This window comes from Serinus canaria, chromosome 9 (assembly GCF_022539315.1).
Source record: "Serinus canaria isolate serCan28SL12 chromosome 9, serCan2020, whole genome shotgun sequence".
NCBI classification, from domain to species: domain Eukaryota; kingdom Metazoa; phylum Chordata; class Aves; order Passeriformes; family Fringillidae; genus Serinus; species Serinus canaria.
The window spans coordinates 15,066,414-15,076,214 of record NC_066323.1 but is presented as its reverse complement, the minus strand read 5'-3'; positions in this window follow the sequence as shown (position 1 = coordinate 15,076,214).

Below are 9,801 nucleotides of genomic sequence, written 5' to 3'. Positions count from 1 at the left end.
CACTAAGGAGGAGACCAGGAAATAAATGAAAGTAAGGATCGATCAACCTTTGATTGAGCTGGAGTACAATTATTCATTCCTCTGACTGGATCTCTCCTGTGCATTTACAGAACTGTGTTTTAGGATGGCAGGCATGCATTAAACATGGGAAAAAAAACCTGCTTAATTCTTTCTATAAAGCATTCAGTTCAGGAAAATATTAACTGCAATTTTTTTTTTTAACAAAAGTGAGGCTGCATGGTGAGCGTGAGGGGGAGTGAGAGGGTTGGGAAGCAAGATGTGGCTTATAGCTGGGAAAGGGGAGACAGAATGTCAGGGCAGCAGCTTGGGAAGAGGTAGAAAACCCCCTGCTACATGCTCAGGACAGGAGCTGGGGACTGGTCTAATCATCACCTAATCTCTGCTGCACTCCTCATGTTTGCATTCCTCTTGCTGAGCAAGCAGTGAACAGTAAATAAGGAGGGACTGCAGGCAGCTGCTTGTGGCAAATCCTCACTGATACAGGCATTCAGGGAGTACAGTGTGAATTTAAAACAACATTGAAAATACTAATAGTGCATTAAAAGTATTTTTTTCTGTTTCTAGACACACTACTGAAGAAATACGTGTGCTCTAAACCATGGTAGCAAAAAGAGCTTTCATACACAATACACATGCTCCAAGACAACAAAGCTCTGTAGTAGGTGCCTGGCTAGGTAATATAAAGGCACTCAAAGATATATTTTACTCAAGCCTTAAATGTGACATTGCAAATGAGCAAGAGTTTCATGATGCACACAGGCCTGAGGAAATTCACTGCTAGAGAACACTGACCCATAACATCACCATTTTATTACCTCCTCTCCACCTAAAAATGCAGCTCAAAAAACCTGCCAACCATTTGGTGGCAATAAAAACAAAAGGAATGCAGAAAAATAAATCTTCAACCACATTAGGCACAGGAGACCTGTCCAGTTCTGTAGGAACGTGCCTTTAGTGAGTGGAGAGCTGCAAGCTCCAACCTTCCAGCACACCCATGGTACAAACAAGGGGTTTTAGCTTCCATCATAGGGAGCTGCGAGGGCATGCCACACCAGCAGCCCCCTTGTTTTTTATTTCTGTTTGTTCACAGCCTCTTAAAATTGCCTGTGCTGGCAGACCTTTGGCTGCAGAGCCTTAGGGAGCTGTGAGGAGTGGCAGCAGTGCCAGCACCATGGCTCAGCCCTTGGCAGCACTGTGTGCCCTGCAGCTGCCAGGACACCTGCAAAGCCCAGGGCACCTGTATCCAGAGGAGCAGCTGATGGGGCTGGAGGTTTTTGTCTCCTCTGAGTGCCACATAACAAAGAATGTGCTGGATAGAAGCAGGCAGAGCTTGTTTATGACTTCACAAGGAAAAACAAAATGTGTCTGAAATTCAGTGCGACCAATGCACATTTGTGGGAGAAGTTTTAAAATCATGATTCTGAGCAGCATAAAATTAAATGTATTACAATGAAATAACATACTTTACTCTACAAATTATAGTGTTTGCCCTTAATAAGCATTTCATTAAAAGCATGTTTAAAATGAGTATTTTCATGTAAATTGCTCTGCTCTTTTAGAATTAGTCAATTGAAAATGAGTTAATAGCAGATTTTTAGTCATAAAAAATTCAGGTTTGTAAAAAGACTTGATGAATGACAAATGTGTAGATCCCCCTTCTGTTACTTTACACTGTTTGAGAGCATTGAGTTGAAGTTAGCAAATTCATTTCAAATTTGAGATAAGCCTTGCCATACCCTTTCATTCTTCCTTAATGATTAAACCTGTGCAGTGTTATTAAAGGATTTCTCACTGATATGAGCATTTCTTGTATGTTAAGTTGGATTTACCTTTGATATGAATTAATGCTTCTTTAGCTCACTCATATGCATGTCAAGATTATTTTAATAGCTAAAGATCATTCATTGATATGTAGTTGTGAATAAACGATGAATTCTTAATAGAAAGAAAAAGAAAAAACATAAATTCAATGGCATTCAATATCCTTTGGTGAGGCCTTGTAAAAAATCATCCTTGGCAAACGTCTCATATTAGAATTTTTTTTGCTCAGAGGGATTTGGGCATTCCTTTGGCAGAAGAGTTTTCCATTAATATTTAAAAATCTGATAGTAGAGACAGATTCTGTTTTGCAGAACTGATACAAACTTTCTACAAGCTTTTTATGGCATTATCTTCAATATAAAATCAGCAATGAAGGAGCTTTTTTGCTTTACCAGTAAGACTGTTTCAAGAAGATGACACAAAGGAACTGAACATCAATTCTAAATGATTTCATATGACAGAGGATCCAGTTTGCTTTCTTGTCTAGAACTATTGTGACTCTGATTCAGGTCATGCCTTCAGTTTTTTCTCATTTTAAATATTGAAAACAGCAGTATTTGCAACCTAGTTCAAAATTTGACCCTTTCCAAAAAATCTGTTTCAAAGGTCAAGGCTGAAACTTTCTGACCTTTCACAGTAAAAACAATTGAAAAGTTTCAGGAGAGTAAAGTGGACCATGAAGGTACTGCACAAATGGAAACCACTGTTGTAGAGCCTCCAGAACAAACATCTTGGATTTGTTCTTACATATGTACATAAGTCCAACATTTGGCTTTACTCAGATTCTCAAAATGAACTGAGCACCTACATTTGATTGTAATTTATTTTAAGCCTGAATTGTGCAATGCCATTAGAGAAGGGATTTCTACCTATGTGAAAAAAACCCAAAACAAAACCTAAAATAAATTACATTAAATGAGACCAGAAAATGGCTATATTTAAGAACTTTAGCAAAATGAGTCAGAGATGAATCAGCCACAATTCACTGATGTAGTTGTAAGAAAGATCTGCTGTTCCAGCTATGACACAGAAAGACAAAAGTTCCACACAAAAACTAAGCTACTAAAAGTGAAAATTATAAGGATTTGAAAAGTGTTTTTCATAGAAAATTATACTAGAATTTATTTCCAGAAGCAGTTTTCAAATGCAGCTACTGAATTCTTGAGACAATTTTGTATCCCAAAAAAAAAGTTTAAGTTCATACAGTTTCTGATGGCCACAGAAAAGCTGAAGACATAGGACAAACCTATTCATTGTGTAGTCTGGGGTGCTGGGATGACAGCTCCACTGTGCCATTTCAGCTGTGCAAGTCAAGGCCTGAATGCTTCACATCCAATGAAAAGTATGGAAATAACTCTTATCACTGGCACACACATACTTGCTAGAGCACAACTGTCTTGTGGAAACATATTATTGCTGGAGGCTGTTTATTATTTCTTAATAAAATTGAAATGCCAGTACATTCCAGAGGCTCTCTTGCAGAATCATCCTGATTTACCATCAATCTTTTCAAATATTTTTGTCTGCGGTTGAAAATAATCTAAGCCTGGTCATTGATTCTCTTTCTATGGTGTTGGCTGACATCAGCAGTTGGGTAGTCAAAACAATGCCATAAATAAACTTGAATTATTTTTAGATATGAAAATAACAGTAGTTAGGGCTGATGTTGCAAATGAACTTGAGTTATTTTAATGCACACTGGAAATAGATACAGAAAATGGAAACAGATCTAGGGAGGATGCTGTGACAAGAGCCCTGCTCAGCAGCAGCTCTGGTTTATATCTGAGCTGTAAAGTACAGAGAGAAAATAAACACAGCTCATCTGAATAATAACCAAGGCATTTGCTGTGAGCCTGCCTCTCTCCTTATTTTCTTTTCTGGATTCAGGGGTTCCCATGTGTCTGATGCTTACTAAGAATGAAACACAACTAATAAACTTGGTCCAGGGGGCTGTGAGCTTTTTCCAGTTAGGGAGCTCCTACACAGATTTGTGATGGCAACCCACTGTTCCAACTTGTCTGCTCCTTTTCCATTGCAATAAAGTACTTCTATCTGTAATTTCTCTGAGATTTTTTTTTTAAGTCTTTAGTGTATCTTGTTGAACAGTTTCTACTGGATTTTAAACTGCTGGAGCAGGATGGGCAGCAATCACTTATAGCTCTGGGACAGAAGGGTTTTTCACTCAACCCAGCCAACTGGTCAGCTGCTCACCATGTCAGAACATGCCTGCAGAGTCTATCTCATTTATGTCAACAGCTGTGGAAGTCAGTGGTTCTGAATGTTATAGTTACTGCTGGCTATATTTTAAATTACACCTTTAGCTAGGTTGTTCCTCATGCTCTGGAACTGAGGTGGATAAGTGGGCACATCAGGGGCATCAGTGGCAACAGGCCATGAGCTCCAGACTGCCACACAGCCGACCCTGACAGCTCTGCAGCTGCACAACCTGGCACCAGGGCTTGGATCTGCAGGCTGCAGAGCTGGGAGCAGCCCTGAGCCCAGGGCAGCCCTCAGAGAGCTCCCAAGAGAAGCTGAGTCCCAGGCTGTAAGTTCCTTTCTCACAGGCACTTCTCTAACTCTGCTGGAAATCTAGATTTTCCAATAATGTCAGTACCTTTAGAATTTCCTTCTGATTTGTTTTATTAAGCACCAGCTGTATGATATTAGACTCTTTAAAATATAACAAACCTGTTTATTTAGGATATGCTGATAAATAGCTCCAATTCTGCCAATGTAACTCGTAACCACACTTCTGGGAATGGAATCTCTGTAAACACGTGCAGCAGTGCATGGCTCTTGTCTCAGTGTTGGTTTCAAGAGATTTAACAAAAGGTAAGTGCTGAACCTCATGTCCTCATAGGAAAAGTTTGGTGATCCTTTACTTTGAAAAGACAGATGATATGAAGGAACGAAGATACAGTTTATTTTGTTGACATCTAAGGGAAGAATGTTCATACTAAATACTTTTTGCAGAGCATTGTGTATTTTTACCACAATTATGTGAATTGCTAAAATTAAACCTCTACTTTGAGTATTGTCTGTTCTAATGGTTTGAAATCTTTTCTGTTTCCATAGGAAATAGCAGTCTTTTCTACTTACTTAATTTTCAATCCATAAAGAAAGTTACTAAAATGCCTTTTGATTTGTAAAATTACTAATGGCTCACATTGACATTTTACAGCAAAATGCCAAGAGAATATTCAGCAGTTAGGATTTTTGCCTTTGTTTTGTATTTTATTTTGGGCTTGGCTTTTTTTTTTAACACTAGGTGAACAGAAATAAGTAAGTAAAAGGGAGAAGTAAGAATTACATTCTTACCTACTGAGAAGCAAGGCTGCAATATTGGGAACCACTGCAGATGCTAATTTCAAAATACTGTCGTTCCTCACTGTAGTTGTGGCAAATTGCACATTAAATGATCTCAGTCCAGTCTTGCTCACTGAGGCAATGGAAGTTAAAAACACAGAATTTTTTTCTTGTGTTTAAATATCAGATCAGTTTATTTCTTTTTTACATATAGCTATTGAAGGAAAAGCTAAAACTAAATTAGCAATAAAACAGGTCCCAGTAGGGAATGGAAGTGTATGGAGTTTGTGGAAGTGAGCTGGTGTCGATGGAGCTGTTTAACAGCAAGAGAGATTTAGCTGATACTATTTTTAAAATGCCTGTGTATGTTGAAGGCTGGAGGAAAGGTGATGGGCATGTCATGCAAATCTTTGAATTCCAAAAAAAAGAAATGTTACTCATTGTATTTGAACTCAATCCCACCTGCCTGAGAGCTGAAATAAATGGAGAGTCCATTTCTGGTTTTGGTTTGATATATGTTATCCATGGTTATTCTAAGGATGGGGATGAAGTGAAAATTGTGACTTGCCATAAAAGCTGATTGTGTGGTATCTCTGGCACAACTAAAAGACAGAAAAGCTAGAGGATGGGGATTTAAATTTTTTTTCCCCCCGTCTTTTCAGAACATAATTTGTCTCTTATTCCACTCCAGTTTAGCCCATCATGCCATCTTCCCAAGGAGCAGGTCAGATTGAAGAGGCTGAGAGGCTGTCAGAACGGTTGTACTAAAATAAAAGTCTACTTAAAGAAAAAATAAATAAAAGAAATCTCTAACATTTCTCCAAGTTTCTGTATGATAGCAGTAAGACAGATTGTTTAATTGAGATGTCCTAGATAGTTTTCTCCCCAAAGGGCTTTTGATACAGAGCTTCTGGATGAGAAATGGAATAAATAAATGGCTGAATTTTATCCATCAGTCTCTGTAGAAGTTTTAATGTGTAACAGTCACTGGTGTGGTATTTGCTGAATCCCAGTAACTGTTTAATCTATAGTTTTATAACTGGACCTGGAAGTTAATTTTGTTTTACGATTTTATTTTTGATTAGAGTTTCAGTCATCCAAAATTTGATCTGTTCATTTTAACTGTTGGGGAGAAAGTCAAGGAAGGGAATGGTTCCCTATGAGCGCATTGCCTGAGACTTGTTCAAATAAATAGCTTGGTGAGTATTTATGAGTTAGTTATTCATTTCCAAGAAAGTCCAAGATCACTAACACTTTATTTGAGACTCTAAAATGAGCAGGAACCATATTTAAGAATCTAAAGAAGAAAGAAAATATGTGCAGTTACAGGGAATGATCATTTAATTTCCGTCTTGGTTTTTTGACAAGCATGGACCTTCAGTTCTTCATTCCTATGAACATTAAAGATAAGATCTTCTTCTAAGGGCTTAAAGTGAATGTCTAAAAGTTTCAAGAATGTATAATGATCTCCAAAGCATTTATATTCATTATTAGCAAAGGAAAGTGCTTCATGCCTTTGTGATTGCAAGTAGGGATTTGAATATAAAATTTTTCTGATTTTCCAGGCTTCTTTTTTACCATAATATGTTTAGCAATTTTGGCTAATTCTTTAATTCCCTTGAAATTAGCTTCTTAAATGAGGATATTTTCCAGATTCTTAACTTCTAGTTTACAGTACTAAAAGACAATGGAAAATTTGACTTTTATCACTTTGACACATGAAAACTCCATTGACAGAGTGTTTTAGACCGTTAAGAAATTTATTAAGGAGATTAAATTATTGCCTCCAGTAACTGCTGAGGATAACAATACTCTTTTGACCCAGCAGTTCCAAAAGCACATATTCGAGTCTCCTTGGGCACTGTGAAAGTGCTCAGTGCTGTCTTTTAATTGTATTTTTGGAATAATTACACTATGGGGTGATCATTCTGTGCAATTTTACTTGTCTGCTAAGAATCTTTAAATCTTCCAAAGCTCTCATTTTACTTCAATAAACCTTTTCTCATTATATTATTACAGAAAAAAAAAAAAAGGTTTATGTATAAAATTTAGCAAACCTGCATTTTTACTTTTTAACATTGGAATAATTTATTTTTAGTTATTGAAATACTCTCTGCATTATTGATGCTTCAGGCAAAACAGGCAATAGCTGTATATGTTTTTATAAACAAAAAAAGGAGTATTAAATTTGTAATAGACTTCAATTATACTGACCCCATTGGTAATCCCAGTGGGTTTAGTGGGGTTTGACAAAGACTGGGTATTAGGGGAGTAAAAGCTGGGCAGAAGGCTCACTGAATGTGCTCCCCTAGTCATTCTTTGTAAATTAATTTCTAATGCTTCTTCCCTGGCAACACTCAGCTCTTTTGCAGAATGGAACAGTTGAAGATACGAGACAATTCTGTGAAAAATGTTTCTGACCTGATCCAAAACATGAGGTAACCAGTTTTATATCCCAAAAGTTACATTAATAATTTAAAACTAAGAATTTGGGAAGGGGGGGAGGGGTTTGTATTGAGTTGAAAAAAACTGGATTTGATGGAAGCTAAAGAGCAGAAACAGTTTAGAGCCTGTATTTGGCTCACATAAAACATGACAGTGGTAATGCCAGTGCAAACTACTGCAGGTGAGTCACTCAAATTAATGCTCAGGCTGTGGCTGATTGCAGAACATTTGAGGTCTTACAGCAATTACTGGGTAGAAGGTAATATTTACACCTAATTGAATGCTCTGCTTCTGTTTCCCTATCTGTAAGATGAAGCTTCCTACAAAAGTTTTTTTTAACTTGTGAAATTGGCAGAATCTTTTTGTTGGTCTTTCTTTGCGTCCTTTTCTGTTGTTCTGTTGTCTCTGTGTCTCATAAATTTGTGCCATTGGCCAACTGATCAGGAATATGATAGAAACACATGGCTGTAGTTGATAAAAGTAGAGGTCCCAGAGTGACAAAGGCACAGACTGGCTCCAAAGGGACCTCTGGAGCTCTAGTCCAGCCCCCTGCTAAAGCAGGTTCACCTGGAGCAGTTTACAGAGAGCCACATCTAGGCAGGTTTGGAGTATCTCCAGAGAAGGAGACTCCACAGTCCCTCTGGGCACTTGTTCTAGTGCTCTATCACCCACAGAGTTAAGAGGTTTTTCCTCACATTCAGATGGAACTTCCTGTGTTCAGCTTGTGTCCATTGCCCCTTGTTTCTGTTGCTGGGAGGCTTTAGCCCTACTTAGTTACTCTCAAAAAAGTAATTCATGGTAACTCTCAGATAATTTTTTTTTTTCTCCAATTTCATTTCCCCCATTATGTCATTTGTCTGTAATCATTAGAGATTAGCTTATGGGTGAGGAATAGAACTTAATATCCCTATCAAAGTTGCTATAAATCTTTTTATTTTTTTTTTCTATGACATCCAGACTGAGAGGCAAGAAAGACACAACATGGAAAAAGATTTTGAACTGAAAGCAAAAATCTAAAGGCAACTGAAGAATGATACTGAGATATATATATATATATCAGGCTAGAAAAAAGGGTGAGCTAGGAGAGTTTAAAGCTTCCTTGCCTTTCTGCATCAAGATTAGTATTTCTTCTAACCAATCTTTCCTAAATTCACAGCTGCCCTCTGCAGAAAATGAGATGTGGATTAATTCCTACATATTGATCCTGTTTAGTTTACTACAGTAAATAAGGGAAAAAGCATATGATGAATTCTGATAATAATGGAGGTTTAGGTAAAAAAAACCACTTACATTAACACCAACACAATATTCCAGTAGAGTATTACATTCTATTTTTCCATTAAAAAGGGACACTTTCTTCATATCAAGACATTTACAGCATGCTTTGTCATTTCCAGCTACTAGAGTTTGTGTAACTGAATTCCTTGGTGTGCCATTACTGCACCCATGCCATCTTCTTTTCCAGCCATAGCCTCCTAGGACAGATTTTAATAGAGATTTCATCTGTGCCTGCATCAACAGACAGAAATATTTACCTATAATATCATGTCTAAATTAAGGATACATTTCTCCTTTCACTCTGAACTCAGCAGGGTAAAAACTACAGGCTGATATTTCACCTAGAATTTGTTTGTTTGTGACACCTTTCCTCAGAGGTCTGATGGCCCTTCTCAACATAGTTTTTGCCTACCTGTGTGCCAGGCTCCTGCTGTGATAAGCACCTTGCAGATTTGGAAGAAAAGCAGACACCATGCCCCAAAACATCAGATGAGCTAATTGCAGTGCTGAGAGAGGCCAGCTAGCTCCCCCAAAATTCCAGAGAAACGAGTGAAGAGATCCCAGCTGCTTTTAAAGAGGGGCTGGGGGTTTCAGTGTTCTTCTGCCTCATGGGCATTAAATTTAAAGCATGCAAGGGGGAGTCTGGGGGAGTCTTTCAGTGGTGTCAGCAGGGTCTGATGGGGCTGTGATGAGTCCCTCAAGCACTTAGACCTCTCTGGTCGATGATTTCTGTCTATGGAGCAGTGAGAAATGGCCCAAAATCTTTAAAGAATATGTTTGAAGAGAAGTAGCAGCAAGTGGCATGTGAAGGTTCCCTGCTGTTGAGGAAGTGGATGAAGCAAGGGGGGAAAGGTCCCTGTTACACTCCTTGCCAGCTCCTGTCTTTTCTGCTCAAGCCTCCTTTATGGGGAGAGGGTGCTGGGACATTGC